This window comes from Leucoraja erinacea, chromosome 1 (assembly GCF_028641065.1).
Source record: "Leucoraja erinacea ecotype New England chromosome 1, Leri_hhj_1, whole genome shotgun sequence".
Classification (NCBI taxonomy): domain Eukaryota; kingdom Metazoa; phylum Chordata; class Chondrichthyes; order Rajiformes; family Rajidae; genus Leucoraja; species Leucoraja erinaceus.
Genome location: NC_073377.1, coordinates 27,811,383 through 27,832,297, shown reverse-complemented (window position 1 = coordinate 27,832,297; position 20,915 = coordinate 27,811,383). Strand labels below are relative to the sequence as shown.

Genomic DNA, 20,915 nt, shown 5'->3' with positions numbered 1-20,915 from the left:
TAATTTGGATCAGTGATTCTCATTGGGTAGTGAGAATTGTTTTTCCTTTGGGCTTTGAGGGCATCCTTTAAAAGTTGTTCCTGGTGATCCCTTGCCATGTTGGAACTTGAAGCATGCTTATTTATGGATACTTAATCATCTGTTTTATAACAACTGTGAACGTTGCCTTTATGCAAGTTTCAGCGACACTGAACAGCAAAGATCCTATAGCAGAGAACAGTTTATTGTCGGGACCTTAGAGTTTTGGAGAAATGCCACCAATGATTCTGGGGTCAGGCATGTAGACAACTTGGCTTGTCCATTGGCGTTGATTGAATGTTAGCATCAGAGAAGTCAGAAGCATTGATTCGTCCATCCTGCTAGCGGGTTATAAAAACTGCGCTGGTGGCACTTCTCCAAAAGGTCCCGACAATAAGCTGTTCAGTGTCGCTGAAACATGCCGAAAGGCAAAGTTCACAGTCGTTATAAAACATATGATTGAGTATCCCAGATGACCCTTCATTGGAACCCTTTCACCAGAGTCTTTTCCTGCAAGGTGGTGTTGTCAGTTAACGCCGATTCTCTTATAAATAATTGAGGTCAGAAATAAATCTTCAGGAAAAATGGTAACGCTCTTTGTGTATGTAACATCTTACAGATGGCTACAGATGTGCGCAACCCGTGAATAATTCATAGGCATTTCATTTCAGCATTCATCCACCACACACTGAGGACGTTTCTTCTGCCACCAAGCGAGCAGCTCGGATGGACAGTAGGAGCAACCTATGGTGTTTTGGGGATTACCGGGGGCGGTGCATCCGGTGTTGGTGGAGTGTTCTTGGTTTCTCGCTGGTTGGAAGCGAGAGTTGTGTGACTGATTGACAGGTTGGGCTGCAGACGCAGGAATGTCCAGCGCTCGTTAACTTGGAGCAGTGATAAAGCGCCAGGGAGACGTGGTTAATCCTGCTGGATGATCCAGAACGAAACGTACAAGGTAACCAGTGCAATAAACAAACTATATAGGAATTAAGTGCGGGATCTCGGCTGTGGATGTGGTAAAATAAACTTTCCCCTAATTATGGCTCCACTGTAAAAGTTTCTCGAAAGAGTTTTTTTTCCTCCACTCTCCGTGTGGCGATGAGGTTTACTTGGCTTGGGATGCATGTCGTGAGAGGATTGTTTGTCAAACGTTACAAAACGTGGCGTTTGTTCTCCGAGCTTTAACACAACCCATTGTAGCCAAACAATTTAAACTAGTATCATTTAACTTTTTGTACTGAAATTTGGCGTTACAAATTGTTGACTATTGGCTCCATGACTACGTTACCCATTTAACTCGCAAATCCCCCCACGTTGACCTATTCAAGAAGTCAGGCACTTTATTGGACTTTAACTCGTTGAGATGTGTTTTTTAAACACATTTGTCTATTTATTTTTAAAGCAGTGTTTTTATTTCAAATATTTATTTGAAAGGTTCTTTTTCAAGTTTCAGCATCTGTCGTCTGTTGTTTTCCTCAAGTTGTTTATTTTCTGTAGGTACACAAACATGCTGAGGAACCTCAGCGGGTGCAGCAGCATCTATGGAGCGAAGGAAATAGGCAACGTTTCGGTCCGAAACCCTTCTTCAGACTATTTCCTTCGCTCCATAGATCCAGCTGCACCCGCTGAGTTTCTCCGGCATTTTTGTGTACCTTCGATTTTCCAGCATCTGCAGTTCCTTCTTAAACACTTTTGTTTATTTTCTGTATTGAGTTCTAGAAATGTTGTCAATAGACAAGAGACAATAGGTGCAAGAGTAAGCCATATGGCCCTTCGAGCCAGCACCGCCATTCAATGTGATCATCCCCAATCACTACCCCGTTCCTGCCTTCTCCCCATATCCCCTGACTCCGCTATCTTTAAGAGCCCTATCTAGCTCTCTCTTGAAAGCATCCAGAGAACCTGCTTCCACCTTTGTCTTTTTTTGTATACCTGAAGAGTAATCGGAGTGTATTATTTTCAGTTTTTAGTGGACTGAATTCTTTGATGTTTACTGTGTAGCCCATTTACTTGAGTTACATAATTGTTTCAGATACATTTCCAGAATCCAGGAACTGCAGATGCTTTACAAAAAAAAAAAAAGAAGTGCTGGAGTAACTTAGCAGGCAGCATCTCTGGAGAAAGCTTGGATTTTTCCAAAATGTGATTTGTTTACAATTTAAAAAAAAAAAAAAAAAAATGCATATAAAATGTGCAAAAACTCCAGATATTCTCAGCGTCTATACATTGGTTAGTGTCATCAGTTCAGTTTTAGTTCAGTCATACTCGGTAGTGTTCGCATCTATCTTTAAACAAATAATGCTAATGCCATTGTTTGAGGGGTGTCCCCATCATTCCCTTGTTTGAGGGGTGTCCCTGACAGATTCTACCCCTCAATGTTCAGCAGCGGAAGGGCCCTGGATGAGGGTCCTCCCCACAGAACCTTGGTGTAGGTTGAATCAGGCTTCAGTGACTCCCTCAACATGTACTACTACAGTCTGGAATGGGCCAGTGGGCAAAAGTCACTGAAGGACATCTTGCAGTGCTGGTAGGATATGAATGGTTGACGTTTTGTGTTGGAGCCTTCTTCAGACAGATTGTGGTGAGGGTGGGAGGGAGAGAAAGCTGGAAGAGAGATGAGGTGGGATAAATTGATAGGTGAGGGAGGGAGTTTGATGAGAAGATGGATGGACAACGGCTAGAGATGAATGGGGGGCATGAAGGTGTCAGATAAGGGTAGAAGTGATGTGTTTTGAAGTTAATGGGAAAACTATTGGGGAAGGGGAAGGATTGAAATGGTTGCAAAAATGTGGATTGGTGCCATTTTGGGTCGAGTCCCTTCACGCTGACTGTTGTGGGGGTGGATGGGAAGAACCCCATCTGGATTAGGTTGCTTGGATGTCTCGACCCCAAATGTCACCAATACCAATGGTATGGACATTGTATTCTACAATTTAATGTAACTAACCTCAAACGACTCCCTCCACTTCCCCCCCTCCCCACTCCCCCCCCCTTCTCTCCTCCCCCTTCTCTCCTCCCCCCCCCCCTCTCTCCTCCTCCTCTCTCCTCCCCCTTCTCTCCCCCCCCCTTCTCCCCCCCCCTTCTCTCCCCCCCCTTCTCCCCCCCCCTCTCTCCCCCCCCCCTTCTCTCCCCCCCCTTCTCTCCCCCCCCCTTCTCTCTCCCCCCCCCTTCTCTCCCCCCCCTTCTCTCCCCCCCCCTTCTCTCCCCCCCCCCCTTCTCTCCCCCCCCTTCTCTCTCCCCCCCCTTCTCTCCCCCCCCTTCTCTCCCCCCCCCCCCCCCTTCTCTCTCCCCCCCCTTCTCCCCCCCCCCTTCTCCCCCCCCCTTCTCCCCCCCCCCTTCTCCCCCTCTCCCCCCCCTTCTCCCTCTCCCCCTTCTCCCCCTCCCCCTTCTCCCCCCCCCCTTCTCCCCTCCCCCTCTCTTCTCCCCCCTCCCCCTTCTCCCCTCCCCCCCTTCTCCCCTCCCCCTTCTCCCCTCCCCCTTCTCTTCTCCCCCCTCCCCTCCCCCCCTCCCCCCTCTCCCCCCCCCCCCCCCCCCCCCACCCCCCTCCCCTCCCCCTCTCCCTCTCCCCTCCCCCCTTCCCCCCCCCCCCCTCCCCCCCTCTCCCCATATGGATTTGCACTCATTTCTTCCCCCCCTCCCCCTCTTCCATATATATTCCATCCTCTAGCTTCACAATTCGCATTCTTCTATCCTTATCTCACACTTTCTCTTTGCCTACCTATCGGAAAAATATGACTGTATATATGCAGGCATATATGCCCCCCCCCCCCCACTCTTCCAGCTTTAAGCCCAATCCTGACACAATCAGTCTGAAGTGGGAATCCAACCCGAAATGCTACCAATCCATATTCCCCACAGATGTTGCCTGACCCTCCGAGTTACTCCAGCACTTTTTGAATTTTTTTGTGTGCAAACCAACATCTGCAATTCCTTGTGTCTCCAATTTCCAAATGATCTTATTTTAATTCACTGGCTGAGTTTTTAATGATCATTCCACATTTTAAAAAACTAGCACTTGAACATTTTTGTTTCTACACAAAATATCTTATTTCTCCACCTCAAAATTTGCAAACCTCACCTTTGTATCATTTTAGGCAATCTTTTTCCAATATTGCTTGAGTCATTAAGTCATAATCATCTGCTTTAGATTTTCCTTTTTTTTTTTACAGAACCTTTGGTTCAATTCCTTGGATTGCAAAAATAAAGTTTGATCAGAGATTGATGTATTTGAAACTGCTGTAAAGCTTTAAATCTCCTGAAAGATAGCAACAAGCACCTTGTTTAAAATGGTGCAAAAAACCCACGGCATTTTGTCCGAGGACAGGACAACATTTGTCTCATCAGAACAAATAACCCAAAGCTTGGTCAGTTTTTTTTTTTGTTTTAACTATTTCTTCTGAGGAGAAAGAAACAAAGGCTGGTACGGATAGTGTTGCTTTATCAAATCCTAATTTTGCATTAATTTGAAAACGTCTCGCTCATTTATGAGAGTCACTAGGAATTTTACGCAAGTAACCTGTACTGTGATTTCAATGCATGAATCCTATCTTGTTAAACTGTGCAAACTTTAGACACAAAGGATAAAACAAATAAAGAGCCTCCAAAGCATGTTTTTTTTACAATTTGTTTATGAACCTAGAAAAGCATAATTAATATTGCTTGGCTATAATGATTTTTTTTTTTAATGTTTTGTATACATCGTGGAAGGATGGGATCTTGAATTAGCAAGCATTTTTTCCATACTAACAACATCAATGCTACTGAAATATGTTTCAAAAAATGTGTTTTTAATCACCAGTCTTCATGTCACAGTATTACATTTTAGGACATGTGACAATGTTGTTTTACTAAAGTAATTTGAAGATTAAATCCATTGGATTGTTGAATAAGATTTGCTCTTAAACGTTCTTGCTTAAAATAATTTGTTGGATGAATCGAAGGGAAGCAATGAAATGTGTTGCTGCAATTACTGAAAACATATTTGACACTAATTTAAATAACAGCAAAATCTCTGGGCATGGGTTTGAATATTAGGCGCTAAAGAATGCTGGTATATTTACCAGCTTTACTGTTATTTTAATGTGTAATAGTTTATTTATACTGTAACTTTTCCGTTTGGTCAAGGCGAGATTTGTTATAACTTGAAAGAAGTTTGCCAGACTTGCTCTCCATGTATTGGCAGAAATGAGGAATGAAAATAATATTATGCTACACATCTTGAACAACCAGTTTTATTTGAAATTCTATGATCAATTGGACTATTGGCACTTCGTCCTCATAAAGCTTCAATCATAGAATATATAAAGCACTACACAGGAACAGGGTGGTGTACCTGGAATTCTTTGCCACAGAAGGCTGTGGAGGCCGTCAGTGGATATTTTTAAAGCAGAGATAGATAGATTCTTGATTAGTACAGGTGTCAGAGGTTATGGGGAGAATGGGGTTAGGAGGGAGTGATAGATCACCCATGATTGAATGGCAGAGTAGACTTGATGGGCCGAATGGCCTAATTCTACTCCTATCACTTATGACCTTATGACCACTGACCCACAATGTTTAGCCGAACCGCCTGTTACTAAATTTCTGTGCCTATCTAAAAGCCTCTTCAATGTCACCATTGTATTTGCTTGCACCACCCCTGTCGGTGTGTTTCAGCAGGGTTGCCAATTCTCACACTTTGAGCGTGAGAATCACGCCCTCAAGCAAATTATCACGCCCTCACGCTGATCAGAAATTTCTCACGCTCTGGGGTGAGAAATTCTGTGATCAATGAAAATTTCAAAACTCGGATAAATTGCATGGTCCGCGGGTGTTGGAGAGTTGGGGCTGAGGGAGGGATGGGAGCAGAACCAGCGGCGGGAACAGATGCGGGGAGTCGCGGGGCTGCGAGAGTTTGCGGGGCTGGCGAGTCGCTCGCTGCTGCTCCGGCCATTGAGCAGTGCAAGTCCCGGGCTGTTGGAGGCGTCGGAAGTGTTGCGCCGCTGCCGTGAGAGTCTCTGTGCAGAAGGGACAGACTCTCAAAGGGAGGTAGAGAGAGAGAGAGAGAGAGAGAGGGTAAGGAGACGGGGGGGGGGGGGGGACAGAGGGGGAGTGAATGGAGAGAGAGAAGAGGGGGAGAGAGAGGTAGGGGAGAGTGAGGTGGAGAGGGGTGAGAGGGGAGAGAGAGGGTGGATAGGGTAGGAGAGAATAAGAGTGGGGTGGTAAATAGAGGGGGAAAGAGAGAGAGAGAGAGAGAGATGGGGGCAAAGAGAAAGAGGAGATAGAGACAGAGGAGAAATAAAGAGCAGAGAGAGAGCAAGGGGAGAGTGAGGTGTGGGAGGGAGAAATGGGGGGGAGAGAGATGAGAGGGAGGGGGAAGAGGGAGGTGAGAGGAGAGACAGAGGGGAGAGTGTTGCGAAGGAGGAAGAAAGAGAGAGGGAGATGGGGGAAGAGGGGGAGAGTGAGGTGAGAGGGGAGAGAGAATAGAGGGAAGGGGTGAGAGGGGGAGAGAGGGGGTGAGAGGAGTGACAGAGGGGAGAGTGTGTTGCGAGGGAGAGGGGGAGAGAGGGAGGGAGAAAGAGAGAGGGAGATGGGGGGGAGAGAGCGAGGGAGAGAGGGAGAGGGGAGAGAGAGTAGAGGGAAGGGGTGAGAGGAGAGACGGAGGGGGGAGAGAGAGAGAGAGAGGGGGAGGGAGAAGAGAGAGAGAGGAGGGGGGAGGGGAGAGAAAGAGAGAGGGAGAGAGAGAGGGGGAGAGAGAGAGTCAGGGCTACCAAATCCCATGCATTGAGCGTGAGAATCACGCATTTCACAAAATTCTCACGCTGATCACAAATTTCTTACACTCTGTTGTGAGAAATTCTGTGATCAACGAAAATTTCAAAACTCCTATCAACTGCATGGGCCGCGGGTGTTGGAAGCAGAAGCAGCGGCGGGGACAGATGCGGACGGGGAGTCGGGGCTGGCGACTGTGTGCCGGGCTGGCGGGTCGCTCTGGCCATGGAGCAGCCTCAGTGCAAGAGTCCCGGGCCGTCGGAGGCGTCGAAGCGTTGCGCCGCTGCCTTGAGAGTCTCTGTGCCGAATTCACCCAGGTGACCGGCATGGATCAGGCTCTGGTCGGTGCATCCGGGAGGACATTTAGTGGCTGCTGGAAGTAAGTACCAAGCACTGGGTAGATACGGTGGAAGATAGTGGACTTCAAATGGGGTTGGTTGGTGAAAGCATCCTGCTTGCCTGCTAGATTTTCACTTACTGTAACTGCAGGAAAAATGTTCACGATGTTGGGGGCGTTCAGAACCATGGGTCACAGTTTAAGAATAAAGGGGGGGGGGGGCAGTTAGGACTGAGATGAGGACAAACTTTCTTCACGCAGAGAGTTGTGAATCTGTGGAATTCTCGGCCACAGAAGGCAGTGCAGGACAATTCACTGGATGTTTTTAAGAGAGAATTACATTTCGTTCTTGGGGCTAACGACATCAAGGGACATGGGGGAGAAACAGGAAAGAGGTACTGATTTTAGATGAATAGCCATGATCATATTGAATGGCAGTGCTGGCTCGAATGGCCGATGGCCTACTCCTGCACCTATTTTCTATGTTTCTATGCTTGAGTATATGACAATAAAACTCGATCACTTGATTTTGAAACATTCATGCCTGGTGGAGGTATAATGTAGTCATAGGGTGATACAGTGTGAAAACAGGCCCTTCGGCGCAACTTGCCCACACCCGCCAACATGTCCCAGCTACGCTACCTGCTTTTGGTCCTTACCTCCATACCTGTCCTATCCATGTATCAGTCTAACATTTTCTTAAATGTTGGGATGGTCCCTGCCTCAACTACCTCCTCTGACAGCTTGTTCCATACACCCATCACCCTTTGTGTAGATAAAGTTACCCCTTAAAAAGTTACCTCTTAAAGATACTTCATACAAAAAACATTGAAATCATGCTTCTACAGTGCACGAAAACATGATTTTAATACATCAAATTTCAAAAAGTTCCTACCCTGGAAGGGGGGACACCCTTCTTCCACACCCTCTCCTCACTCTGTTGCTCCAGTCCCTCACCGGGTACCCCCAAGGCCAGTAATAAGTGATCGCACAGCCTCCCCCCTTTCAAAAACGCTCCAATCCAATTTAAAGCATATATATTGCATTCAAGTGTAAGTTAAAAGACTCGCTACAGTATGCACCATATTGCACAATTTCAAGCTGAAAAATGCAAATGCTCTGTACCAATATTATATACTTATATTGGGTCTCCTCTCCACCTCTGGCATTCTAGAGAAAACAAATCAAGTTTGTCCATGCTCTCCTTGTGACCTCTAATCCAGGAAGCATTCTGGAAAACCTCTTCTGCACCTTTTCCAAGGCCTCCACATTCCTCCTGCTATGGGGCAGTCAGGACTGCACACAATATTCCAAATGTGGCCTAACCAAAATCTTGTAAAGCAACACGATTCCCTGACTCGTATACCCCATGCTTGTCCAAGTAAGGCAAGCATTCCATACACATTCTTTACTACAAAGCTGAGATTTAATAGAATTTTGGATTCTAATAGAAGGGCACAAGGATCATGTGGCAATGTTAGAGAGTTAATCGTTTTGTGGAATGGCTTAGCAGTGTTGAATGCACATACAGCATCTGCTATACCACTTATGTTATATTTTTAGGTCCATTCTAACTGTTTATTTCCATGATGACTTTTGATGGGGCAGTATCCATCTGTAGTGTTTGCAGATAGACGCAAAACGCTGGAGTAACTCAGTGGGACAGGCAGCATCGCTGGGGAGAAGGAATGGATGACGTTTCGGGTCGAGACCCTTCTTCAGACTGTGCTTACTGAACGTTTACAAATTAAGACAAGGCAGAAGTTCTGGTTGAATAACAACATCTTTTTTGTTTTAAGGTTTCATGGTTTTAAATCAACCAAGGCTGCACTGCAAACACTACATGTGCAAGAAGGAACTCCAGATGCTGGTTTAAACCGAAGATAGACACAAAAAGCTGGAGTATTTCAGCGGGATAGGCAGCATCAAGAAGGGTCTTGACCCGAAATGTCACTCATTCCTTCTCTCCAGAGATCCTGCCTGTCCCGCTGAGTTACTCCAGCTTTTTGTGTCTATCTTCAGTTTAAACCAGCATCAGCAGTTCCTTCTTACACGTGTAGTGTTTGCCGTGCAGTCTTAATTGATTTAAAACCTTGAATGAAAAAGATGTTGGTATTCAACCAGAACATCTGCCTTGTCTTAATTAGTAATTAATCTTAATGTCAGTCAATCATGTACAGAGTTGACTCTCTCTTCTCTCTCCCCCCCCCCCCTCAATTCTACAGAAACAAACAGCTGTGAACTAGTCCTTGAACACTCTGTCCTTGTGTCTGATTCATTGAAATTGTATCATGTGTGAAATAGACTTTGAAAGGTTTCCAGGTGACACCCTGGCTTGCATAGGATGTATTGAACTTAATATTTGAACTGATTAGTTTGTGTCCAGTTAAGAACAGTTTTCCCGTGTCTTTCCAGGCATACAGATATTAAAGACTATTTGTATAGTTGTAAATGCAGCTTTGTGCATGGATACTGTATGTACAGAGTTGCAATTAATTGGCCAAAAGGCAGTAAAAATCCATCAGTAAAACTCGGCATTAGCTTTTCATCACATTGCCCAATAAGCGGCTTTAGCCTATCATCAAAAGCTTAATCTCTTATTATGTCTAAGTTCTTTGGTTAGTTAAGATCAAATCTTGTAACATTATTTTTCTGCCTCCAATGCATCTTCACCAGGCTATTGTTTTACTATTGTCACTTGATCCTTCATTCTAATTGTCTTAAGTATTCTTCATGGTATGCTTTGGAACATTATTTTCAATTCTGAGCCATTATTTATATTCCCGAGGTTATAAATGTGAATTTCCACCTAACCTTGATGACATTTGGCTGTTTTGGATAGTTTTTGCAGCTGTTTCAGCCCCAATAGGCAATGAATGCTTGATGAAGAGAGCAGTTCTTTGCTGCAATTTAGTGTAAGTAAATGTTTTTTAAAGTGTACATTGGGGGTGCCAGCAAGAGAGCCAGTCCTTGGGGAGTAACAGCTCATGTACCCTCAAGGCCAATCGTAGCTAATGGCAGATAACATGGTGGACAATTTATGTTCTTCACACATATAATGCTGATATAATATAATGCTTGCCGTTGCAGGTCGAGACTCTTCTTCAGACCTGAAGAAGGATCTCGACCCAAAACGTCATCCATTCCTCCTCTCCAGAAATGAGTTACTCCAGCTTTTTGTCTATCTTTGGTTTAAACTAGAATCTGCAGTTCCTTCTTACACAGTATAATGTTTTTTCAAATTGTGCCAAGATTTGATAATGGAGCATTATCTTCTCCTGGAGTTACTAGGCATAGCAACTGTGCGTCATGATCATTTTAATTGCAATAAAACTGAATCTAATTAGCTAAATTTCTGCGCCTTTCACGTTTTGGTTTTAGTCGCTTTAAACCACATCATTTTGAGGAAATCTATGAACTAATCTTGACCGCCCTTTCCTTTTTCCTCCTGCTTCCACACCCATAGGAAAACGGCTGTTTGTTTTCAGTCATTTTCTGTTGTGCCTAGTACTTCCTGTCAAGTTCATAAATTTTAATTGCACACATTTTGAAAATATTAGGGATTGATAAATTGAATGTTGCTGATCTTGATATTTTAGGAGAATACTTTTTTTTTTAAAGCAAGTTGTTGTTTCTCCTTTGCCCTGGATCCAACCGACCGCCCAAAGTCACTGCTGGAAGTGGGTACCCACCTGCTCATGTTAACCTGCTCCACATATGGAGGCCTTGGCTAACCTTTCCTTCCATTCTAGTTATCTCACAATGTGGAACTGGATACAAATGGAAACATGTATACTGGCATCCCATCTTGAGGTTATGTCCCAGGAATGTCCAGATTGCTTTTTGGCGGCTAGTTGTGATGAAAGGCATTTGAGCTGTTAACAAATGTCGTTGATAACCAGAGACTTCTGACTGATGTTCAGACTTGAATAATTCCATAATGTATAGAATTAAATTAATTTAAAGTACTAGATGTGGATTTTAAAATGTACAATTTTAATCCAAACTCAAAAAAACATGATCAGTCTTTTTTTCACTTTCCTGGAAAGGTGCCTGCACCTTGTTACATTCATGTGAAATTACAACATATAACCAGATGTCCTTGAATTGGTGGTACAAAGTTAATTTTTAAATGATCAATGTCATCCAGTTGCTGCAGGCAATATAGACCACAATAGACACAAAGTGCTGGAGTAACTCAGCAGGTCTTGCAGCACTTCTGGAGAACATGGATAGGCAATCTATTGGGTCGGGACTCTTTTACAAGCAAAATGTTGGATTGATATCAAATTTAACATTTAAGTCTGTTTCATTGCAGAAAGTGTAATTACTTTTATCTGTATTAAAGAGTTATTAAATTTTCAATCCCTAAGTCTCAAAAGATAGCCATTAACATAGAAATATAGAAAAAAGGTGCAGGAGTAGGTCATTCGGCCCTTCAAGCCAGCACCGCCATTCAATATGATCATGGCTGATCATCCAAAATCAGATTCTGTTAGCCCTAAGAGCTGTATCTAACATCCTCTTGAATACATTAAGTCGGGTAACAGATCCATTGAGTGTAAAAGGATGTTAAATTGTAGTGATAATCCAGAACAATTACTAAAGAGAAGGGTATAGTTTGAAATTTCTGTTGAAATTTACTATAAATTTTAATTAAATAGCCAAGGTTATTGAAAGATGCAAGAGAGGAGCCTTGAAGAAGATCTTTGCATCTTCTCCAGCCACAGGCGAGGTCCAGAGGACTAGAGAATAGTCAATGTTGTTCATTTGTTTAAGAAGGGATGTCGTGGTAATCCAGGAAACTATATGGTAAACCTCACAACAGTGGTTGGGAAACTATTGGAGTGGATTATTTGGGAAGGAGAATGGGCTAAGTAGGGACAGTCATCGTGGTTTTGTCCGCAGCAGGTCACATCTTACGAACTTGGTCATGTTTTTTGATCAGGTAACAAAGTTGGTTATTGAAGCTAGGACAGTGGATGTTATCCATGGGGATTGTAGTAAATCATTTGATAAAGTCATTTATGGTAGATTCATCCTGAAGATTAAGATGCATGGGATCCACTGTGTCATTGGGATTTAGAACTAGCTTATTCATAGGAGCAGAGGGTAGTGGTGGAAAGGATTTATTCAGACTGGAGGTGTGTGACCAGTGGAGCTCTGCAGGGATCTGTGCTTCGACATCTGTTTGTGATGCTCTATGTATGATGCCCCCCTCCCCCCACACTCACATCGGGTCTCGACCCGAAACATTGCCTATTTCCTTTGCTTCATAGATGCTGCCTCACCCGCTGAGTTTCTCAAGCATTTCTGTCTACCCTCTATGTATGGCTTGTCTGTTAAAATGTAGTTTGTTAGTAAAATTTACAGCCAACACCTAAATTTATGGAAATGCAGACCCTGAGGGCAAGTGTCAAAGATTGATATCGTAACCAGTCAGGGCCGGATTTAGATGAATAGAGGCCCTAGGCTATTCCACTTGTGACGCCCCTCCCAATCCCCCACCCCCACGACAAGAAGAACATGGAAGAGTCCCCCAGATTGATACCGATGTGCAGCTGAGTGCGGCCAATGAGATAAGGGGTGGAAAGCTGCGCTATTTATTTATTGCCAGTGCTAGTGTCAAGTTATCGGCTTAAAACACTATTATTCTGAAATGTAGAACAAGGAAAATTACAGTTTAGAGACTACAGTGCGTTGTGATAGCATATGTAAGAAAGGCCTATAACAGTTTTAAGAATATTATACACCAGGCCCATACAAAGCTTTTCAAAAGGGAGGGGGGGAGGGGTGGCATGGCAGGTTTACAAAATAATTATGTGACATAAGTGCACGCAGCACATATTACAAGTGGTTTCATTGGGCCTCAGGAGGCACCTTCTTGTGTAACTGGCTACTGGACTTCCTCACTGACAGACCCCATTCAGTGCGGGTTGGAAACAACACCTCCAACATCATCTCTCTGGGCACCGGCTCCCCTCAGGGCTGTGCCCTGAGTCCACTGCTGTTTACCCTGATGACCCACGACTGTTGTGCCAGGTTTAGTACAAACCACATCATGAAGTACGCAGATGACACAACAGTGGTGGGCCAATGAACTGCATACAGGGAGGAGGTGAAACAACTGGTGGACTGGTGCAACACGAACAATCTGATCCTGAATGTTGACAAAACAAAGCAGGTCATTGTTGACTTCAGGAGAAACCTGCACAGTCACACACCACTACAGATTAATTACATCCATCAGTAGCACTAAGTTCCTGGGGGTGCAGATCACGAACAGTTTGACCTGGTCACAAAACATTGCATCACTTGTTAAGAGAGCGCAGCAGCGTTTGCACTTTCTGTGCCGGATGAGAAGAGCTCACCTCCCCCCCCATCCCGTCCTCACCACTTTCTACAGGGGCACCATAGAGAGCATATGGCCAGCTGCATCTCTGTCTGGTTTGGGGACTGCAAAGCCTCCAACAGGAAGTCCGTGCAGAGAGTGGTGAGGATGGCTGAAAAAATCATCGGGACTTCTCTTCCTTCAATCCGGGAAATTGTGTGCAAATGTTACTTGTCCAAGGCCAACAGCATTATAAAAGACCCCGCACATCTCCATCATGGACTGTTAACTCTGCTGCCCTCGGGGAAAGTATCACAGTATAAGGAGCAGGATGGCCAGGTCTTGTAACAGCTTCTTCCCCCGAGACATCAGACTCTTGAATTCCATATAATGTGCCTCCACTTTTATCTATTTTATATTTTTATCTATTTTATCCTTTTGCTATTTTATATTGCACAGTGAGCCACATGCAACTAAATTTTGTTCAGACTTGCATTTGTTGGTGTATTTTTGAATAACAATAAAGTCTTTGAATTAAAGTGCAAAGCTCAGTTCCTTGCGGCCGGGGTCCAGGTCCTGCTTAAGGGCCCTGGGGTTTTAGATGTTCTCTGGTGCATTCTGAGCCTTGTTTTGGAGCATTTTTGCACCCAATGTATGACCAATTTATGACCAATATTTCAGATTTTTTTTGTTGAGTCGAGTAATGTTGATGGAATGGGATAATTGGGGTAATTGTACACATATTTTAAATCAAGAATTGAAGTTGTCCTTGTTTTAATAATCTAGTTGTACTCTAAAATGGTATGTCAAATGTTATGTCAAATGTTATAGAGGAGCATGCAAACACTGCAAATAAATTACTAACGTTTTTGCAGTAAATAATACCTTTTTTAGAAAATGTTTTGTGTGTTGATTTGATTGCCTGTTAAGGGCCTGTCCCACCAGCATGCGTCTAGCGCGACCTAATGTGGTCGCTTGAGGCGTAAGGCCTCGCGGGGCCGGTCCCACTTCCAAGCGCGGATGGAGTTGTGCGGGGCTGGTCTCGACATCATACTCGCCAATCAGAATTTGGACGTCGGGCGGTAACGTCATCGCACAACGGCACGCCAGTCGGTGACGTCATCGCGCAACGCCACGCGCTAGGCGTACACCGTCAAGACGCTGCATACGACGTCAAGACACTGCGTACGCCGTCAATGCGGCTGCGGGCCGATAGGCCTTTGGCGTGCAAAGATTTCGAACAGTGCGGGCTTGGTCACGCTAGACGCATGCAATCACATGCTGGTGGGACAGGCCCTTTACTGTTCGACTGTGTTAGTGTGCGCACATTATAAATATGATGCAAAAAGAAAGGCGCAAACTACGAAATTAATATTTTTCAGTATTGTTATCAAGGAAAAGAAAGCAGTTCCAGTTGTTTGATATTATTCGTATGGAGGAGAAAATATAATTGCTCTAAAGCCTACCTTAATTTTTCAATCTCACTAAAGATAATTCTTCCCCCCTCACCCCCCTCCCCTCCCCCTCTCTCTCTCTCTCTCTCCCCCTCTGAAGCTGATGTACAGGATAAGTTTATTACACAAAGGTAATGGGGTGGTGGTGGAGGCAGATACAATAGTGGCATTTAAGAGGCTTTTAGTTTTGTATATGGATCATGTGCAGGCAGAAGAGATAAGTTTAACTTGGCATTATATTCAGTCTGCACAATGTGTGCCAAAGGGCCTGCTCCTGTTGCTGTACTGTTCTATATGTTACATTTAAAGTACTTGCCTTAAAATTTATGATTTGACGAATAGTTTGATAGTTTGCCAGTCATGAGAGATTTATGCTTCTTTGCCTTTTAATGGATTTATACAATAATAGTGTTGCTCTGTGCAATGATAGCGACCATCATTCTAATGGTTACGCACCAGTGGACAGATAGAATATATGATACCATCTGTTGCTCTCACAGATGAAATCTTCCTTTAAAACGACTTTTCTGTGTTAAACCATTATTTGGTTGTTTGCACTGTATTGTGAAGTCCTAAATGTGCGCTATGATTGTCATTTCAGAAAGATTAATGGTTACTTGATCACTTTCATCATCCATGAATGCAAGTTAATTTTGTAAATAACAGAGCAGCTAAAACTCCTTACCGGAAAAGTGTATAGTATGTGTTATAAAATTATGGGGGCAGATGTAGAGTCGGATGTCCTTCTTGTGTGCTCGTTCTGCAGGCAATTAACCCCTAGTGCTGTGAAATGTGATGCTCAAATGAAAGCACTATGCTCTTAATAAACATAAGTGTTTGATATCGCAATATTTCATTTCTCTTATCTTATGGTAATCTTATACTTAATATGGGTTTGCTAGTTGGATGTCAGTTATCACTCTTTTACCCAGAATAGGGAATCAAAAACAAGGGAACATAAATGAAAGTGATAGGGGAAAGATTAAATAAGAATCCGAGGGGCACCTTTTTAACTTGGAGGGTGATGGGTGTATGGAATGAGCTGCTAGAGGAGGTAGATGAGGCGGTATATAACATTTAAAAGGCATTTGGCTAGGTACATAGAGAGGAAAGATATAGAGGGATATGCCCAACTTGCTCACTCTGACCAACGTGCCCCATCTACATCAATCACACCTGCCTACATTTTCCTAATATATTTCTAAACTTATCCTATCCATTTCTTATCAAAAAAATGTATTTATTAGTTGTGTGTGAAAGAGTGATTATTGCAATGGGTCACTTCTCCATATTGGAATCTTGCACATCTAATATCACATCCCTTTCCACACTCACACTTCTCTCACACATTTTGTTTATCAACTGCTATCATGAAACGTGGCAATGGCCCAATAATCCATTCCCCTACTACAGTGGTTATAATTATCTATATTACTAAATGTCTGATCTTGACCACTTCCTGTTCTGTATATTGATTTTAGAAAAATCGCTGTGACTTGCGGCTGTGATTTTTGGCCATCTTACTCAGAGTCCACCTCCGCTGCACAGGACAAGAGGAATTTACCCATCGATGAAAAATAAAAGAGTTATTAGTGTTTAAAAAATGGTGAGATTCTCTCTCCTAAAGGCCACGCCCCTTCCAGAGGGGCTATAAAACCCGGAAGTGTGGAGGTGCCTCAGTTCTCTGCAAGATGGGGGAGTGAGAGGTTGCAATTCTCAGTCTGAGCTGTGAATAACACTGAACACATGCCTACTAAACTGTGAGTGGTGTTATGACCTGTCAGTGCCCTTAATGTGGTTTGAAAATATAGTTTGGAAATGCTAAAGCTGTGTCGCCTTTGGTTTTTAAATGCTCAAGCTGTGTTGCCTAATTAAAGTTGCCTTGCCTTCTATATAATTAAGTCCAATCAACAAAACGCTACCAAGTATGACTCTGATTTTTGGCCATCTTACTCAGAGTCCCCCTCTGCTCATCAGGTGCCGAGGATTTTTCCCATCGATGAAAAATAAAGGCGTTATTAGTGTTTAAAAAATGTTTAGATTCTCTCTTCTGTCAATCACGCCAAGAAGGCCACGCCCCTTCTGGTGGGAAGGGGGAGAGACTATAAAACCCAGAAGTGTGGGCGTGGCTCAGTCTCTGCAAGATGGAGGAGGGAGAGGTCACGACTCGCTGTCCTTAGTGGCCTTGCACCCTGCTTGAAGTGGTAAGAAACTGCACTTGAATTTGGTGGCTTTGCACCCTGCTTGAAATGGAATTTCAAGGAATAGCCATGGGTCAACTGCTAGCCCACCAGCCGTGAGCTGCCAGCACAACAGACTTGAGTGACTGAGCCGCCAACCCAATAATCCATTCGGCCCACAATGTCCCTACTTGCCCTCTAGAGACGACTCCCTTCAGCCCACAACACCAATACTAGCGCTCCAGAAAAAGTGCGCCCCCTCCCACCCCTCCAACTGGCCACCAATATTGGAATTGGTGGAGAAGTGGAATATTGTGTTGGGGGACCAGCCCTCCTGTGTGATGCTGGTCTAGTACATTATATGTTTTATTAACTGGATACCATGAAGACAATCGTAGCAATTTATACTTCAGATGCTTTTGTTAAAAACGGTCCATTTTTGTGCATGCACTTCCACATGATCTTAACGTCCTGATTCCCACTCTTGGTCCCTAGGGACACTGGACGTCTCTCTAGTGCTGGCACTAGAGTTCATCCCTAATTTTGGTTTCCTGGCTCATCTCCAAACTTTGGACTCTGTGGTGACTGTCTTTCTGCACTCTGCCTCTGTGCAATGCTTTCATTGCTAAGTCCATATTAACTGACATCTATTGTAGGATCTTCAGAATTTTGAACTGCTTTAACTTGCACTATAGCCATCAAATGTATAACTAATCTATTCTTGATTCATGTTATTCAGCAATTCCGCAAACAACGTATGCAGACACATCTTTTCCCCAGAGCTTGCATTTTCATTTTCTCCCCATTACCTTTTTCTTTGTTTAATTGTGGATGTTGCTAGAAATACTGGGATTTATTGTCCGATTCTATTGCTTGGAACGAGGAAGCAGCTACGAATGAAACACTTGGTGGGAATCATACAGTATGGAAACGCCCTACAGCACAACTTGCCCATGCTGACCAAGAAGCCCCATCTGCACTTGTCCCACTTTCCTGTATTTTAACCCAATCCTTCTAAACATTGTGTTGGAAGGAACTGCAGATGCTGGTTGATGCTGAAGATCGACACAATGCTGGACTAACTCAGCTGGTCAGGCAGTATCTCTAGAGAAAAGGAATAGGTGACGTTTCATAGAACATATCGTATTGTATTGTAATTAATTTATTAGCCAAGTATGTAAAAACATATAAAGAATTTGATTTGCCATACAGTCATATCAAAAAAGGCAGCAAGACACATCACTACATAATAATTAACATTAACATCCATCACAGCACACAGTGATGGAAGGCAATAACGTATTATCTTCTTACCTCCTTTTTTCCCCGCGGTCAGACGAACCATCCGCTGTCGGGGCGATCAAAGTTCCTGCGTCGAGGCGGTTGAAACTCCTGCAGTTGGCGCTCTCGAAGTCGATCCTCAACCAAGGGATCGCGAGCTCCACGATGTTAAGTCCACAGGTTCCCACGGTTGGAGTTCCCGAAGTTGATCCCCCCCCATATAATACAAAACTAAAGATACACTTAAATATACATTTAACAAAAACAACAAAAGAGACTAAAAACAACAAAAGAAGAAAATGACTGGACAGACTATTGGCGAGGCTGCCATCGTACAGCGCCACCCTTCTTCAGACTGAGAGTCGGGGGTGAGGGAAACTAGAGGCACAAAAAGGTACAATGAACAATGGAATGATGGGTATGAAAAGAACAAATCGAAATCAGCAACATTGATCAAGGAAAGGTGGTGCCCTCTATGGTTCATTGTTGGCTGTGTGAAAGGTGATCATGAGTGGTAACAAACAATCAAACTAAGTTGGAGAACAGTGAAACTAGTAGGATGTCTAGGGTGGGGAGGGGTGGAGAGAGAGGGAATGTAAGGGTTACTTGAAATTAGAGAAATCGATATTCATACTGACGGGTTGTAAGCTGCCTAGGCAAAATATGAGGTGCTATTCCTCCAATTTGCACTTTGCCTCACTGAGAATGGAAGAGGCCCAGGACAAAAAGGTCAGTATAGGTATTGGAAGGGGAGTTCAAGTGTTTGCCAACCAGGAGATTGCATAGGCCTCGGTGGACTGAGCGAAGGTGTTCAGCGAAATGATCGCCCTGTCTGCGCTTGGTGTTGCTGATATATAGGAGTCCACACCTGGAACAGTGGATTTTGGTGGAGGTGCAAGTGAAGCTCTGCCTGACCTGAAAGAACTGGCGTAGTCCCTGGATGGAGTTGAGAGAGGAGGTACAGATAGAGGTGTTGCGTCTCCTGTGGTTGCCCGGCATGGAAGCTGAGAGGGGTTGGTTTGGGTGGGAAGGGATGAGCAATCCAGGGAGTTGTGGAGGGAACTGTGGCTGTGGAAAGCAGTGGAGATGGGAAGATGTGACCTGTGGTGGGATCCCATTGGAGGTGGCAAAAATGTTGGAGGATTTTGTGCTGTAGTCGACAGCTGATTGGGTGCAAGGTGAGAACTAGGACTCTGTTGCAGGTGTGACTGGGGGGAGGGGTAGCAAGAGCAGAGTTGCGGGTTACCGAGGAGACTCAAGTAAGGGCTGCATCTGTGATAGAAGTGGGGAACTCCCGTTCCCTAGAGAATTAGGACATTTTGGATGTCCTGTTATGGAACATATCATCATGGGCGTAGATGCGGTGGAGATGGAGAAATTGGGAGTAGGGGATAGAGTCTTTGCAGGAGGCAGGGTGGGAAGACGTGATAGGTGTAGGAATCAGTAGGTTTGTAATGGATGTCAGTCTGTAGTCTTATCTCCTGTGATGAAGAGATTAAGAAAGGGGAGGGAGGTGTTGGAGATGGTATACTAATTTGAGGAAGGACATTCTTGCTATTGAGGGAATGCAGCATAGGTTCACCAGGTTAATTCCCAGGATGGTGGTACTGATATTTGAGGAAAGAATGGGTCGACTGGGCTTGCATTCACTGGAATTTAGAAGGATGAAAGGGGATCTTATAGAGACATATAAAATTCTTAATGGATTGGACAGGCTGGATGCAGGAAAAATGTTCCCCATGGTGGGGGTATCCAAAACCAGGGGTCACACAGTTTAAGACTAAGGAATAGGCCATTTAGGACTGAGATGAGGAAAAACTTTTTCACCCAGAGAGTTGTAAATCTGTGGAATTCAAGTGGATGCCAATTCACTGGAGGTTTTCAAGATAGTTAGATTTAGCTCTTGGGGCTAACGGAATCAAGGGATATGGGGGAAAAAGCAAGAGAGGGCTACTGATTGTGGATGATCAGCCCATGATCATATTGAATGACGACTCGATGGGACGAATGGCCAACTCCTGCAACTATTTTCTATGTTTCTATGGTTCTAGTGTATTTGTGTGCCGGGTGGAAATTGCACCTTTCATATACATGTACTTGTCCAAATGTCTTTTAAATGTTGTGATTTAGTGCCTGTCTCAACTACCTCCTCTGGCAGCTAATTCCATACACCCACCACCCCTTGTGTAAAAAAGCTGCCTCTCTGGTTCTAAGTAAATCTTTGCCCTTTCATCTTAAACCGATGACCTCTGGTTCTCGATTTCACCTTCTCTGAGTAATAGATTCTGTGCATTTCGCCCTAATCTATTCCCCTCTTGTTCTTGTACACCTCTGTACATCGTCCTTCAGCTTCCGCTCCAAGAAATAAAGTCCTTGTCTTAGTTGCCTGCTCAAAATCTCCCTGCAGATCAGACCCTCGAGTCCTGGGAACATCCTCATAAATCTTCTCTACATCTCTTTCAGCTTGACGTCTTTCCTATAACATGCTGTCCATAACTGAACACAATACTCTAAATGTGGCCTCACTAACGCCTTGTATAACTGCAACATAACCCCCCAACTTC

At 44.1% G+C, this 20,915-nt stretch overlaps 1 protein-coding gene across 1 annotated transcript in view; it reads left to right on the top strand.

Annotated features, from left to right (window-relative positions):
* The first annotated feature begins 823 nt into the window (after window positions 1-823).
* il11ra (interleukin 11 receptor, alpha) overlaps window positions 824-20,915 on the top strand; it is a 76,238-nt gene continuing 56,146 nt past the window's right edge. The window contains exon 1 of the mRNA XM_055632067.1: window positions 824-973. The gene's annotated coding sequence lies outside the window, so the exon portion shown is untranslated. The remainder of the gene's footprint in view (window positions 974-20,915) is intronic.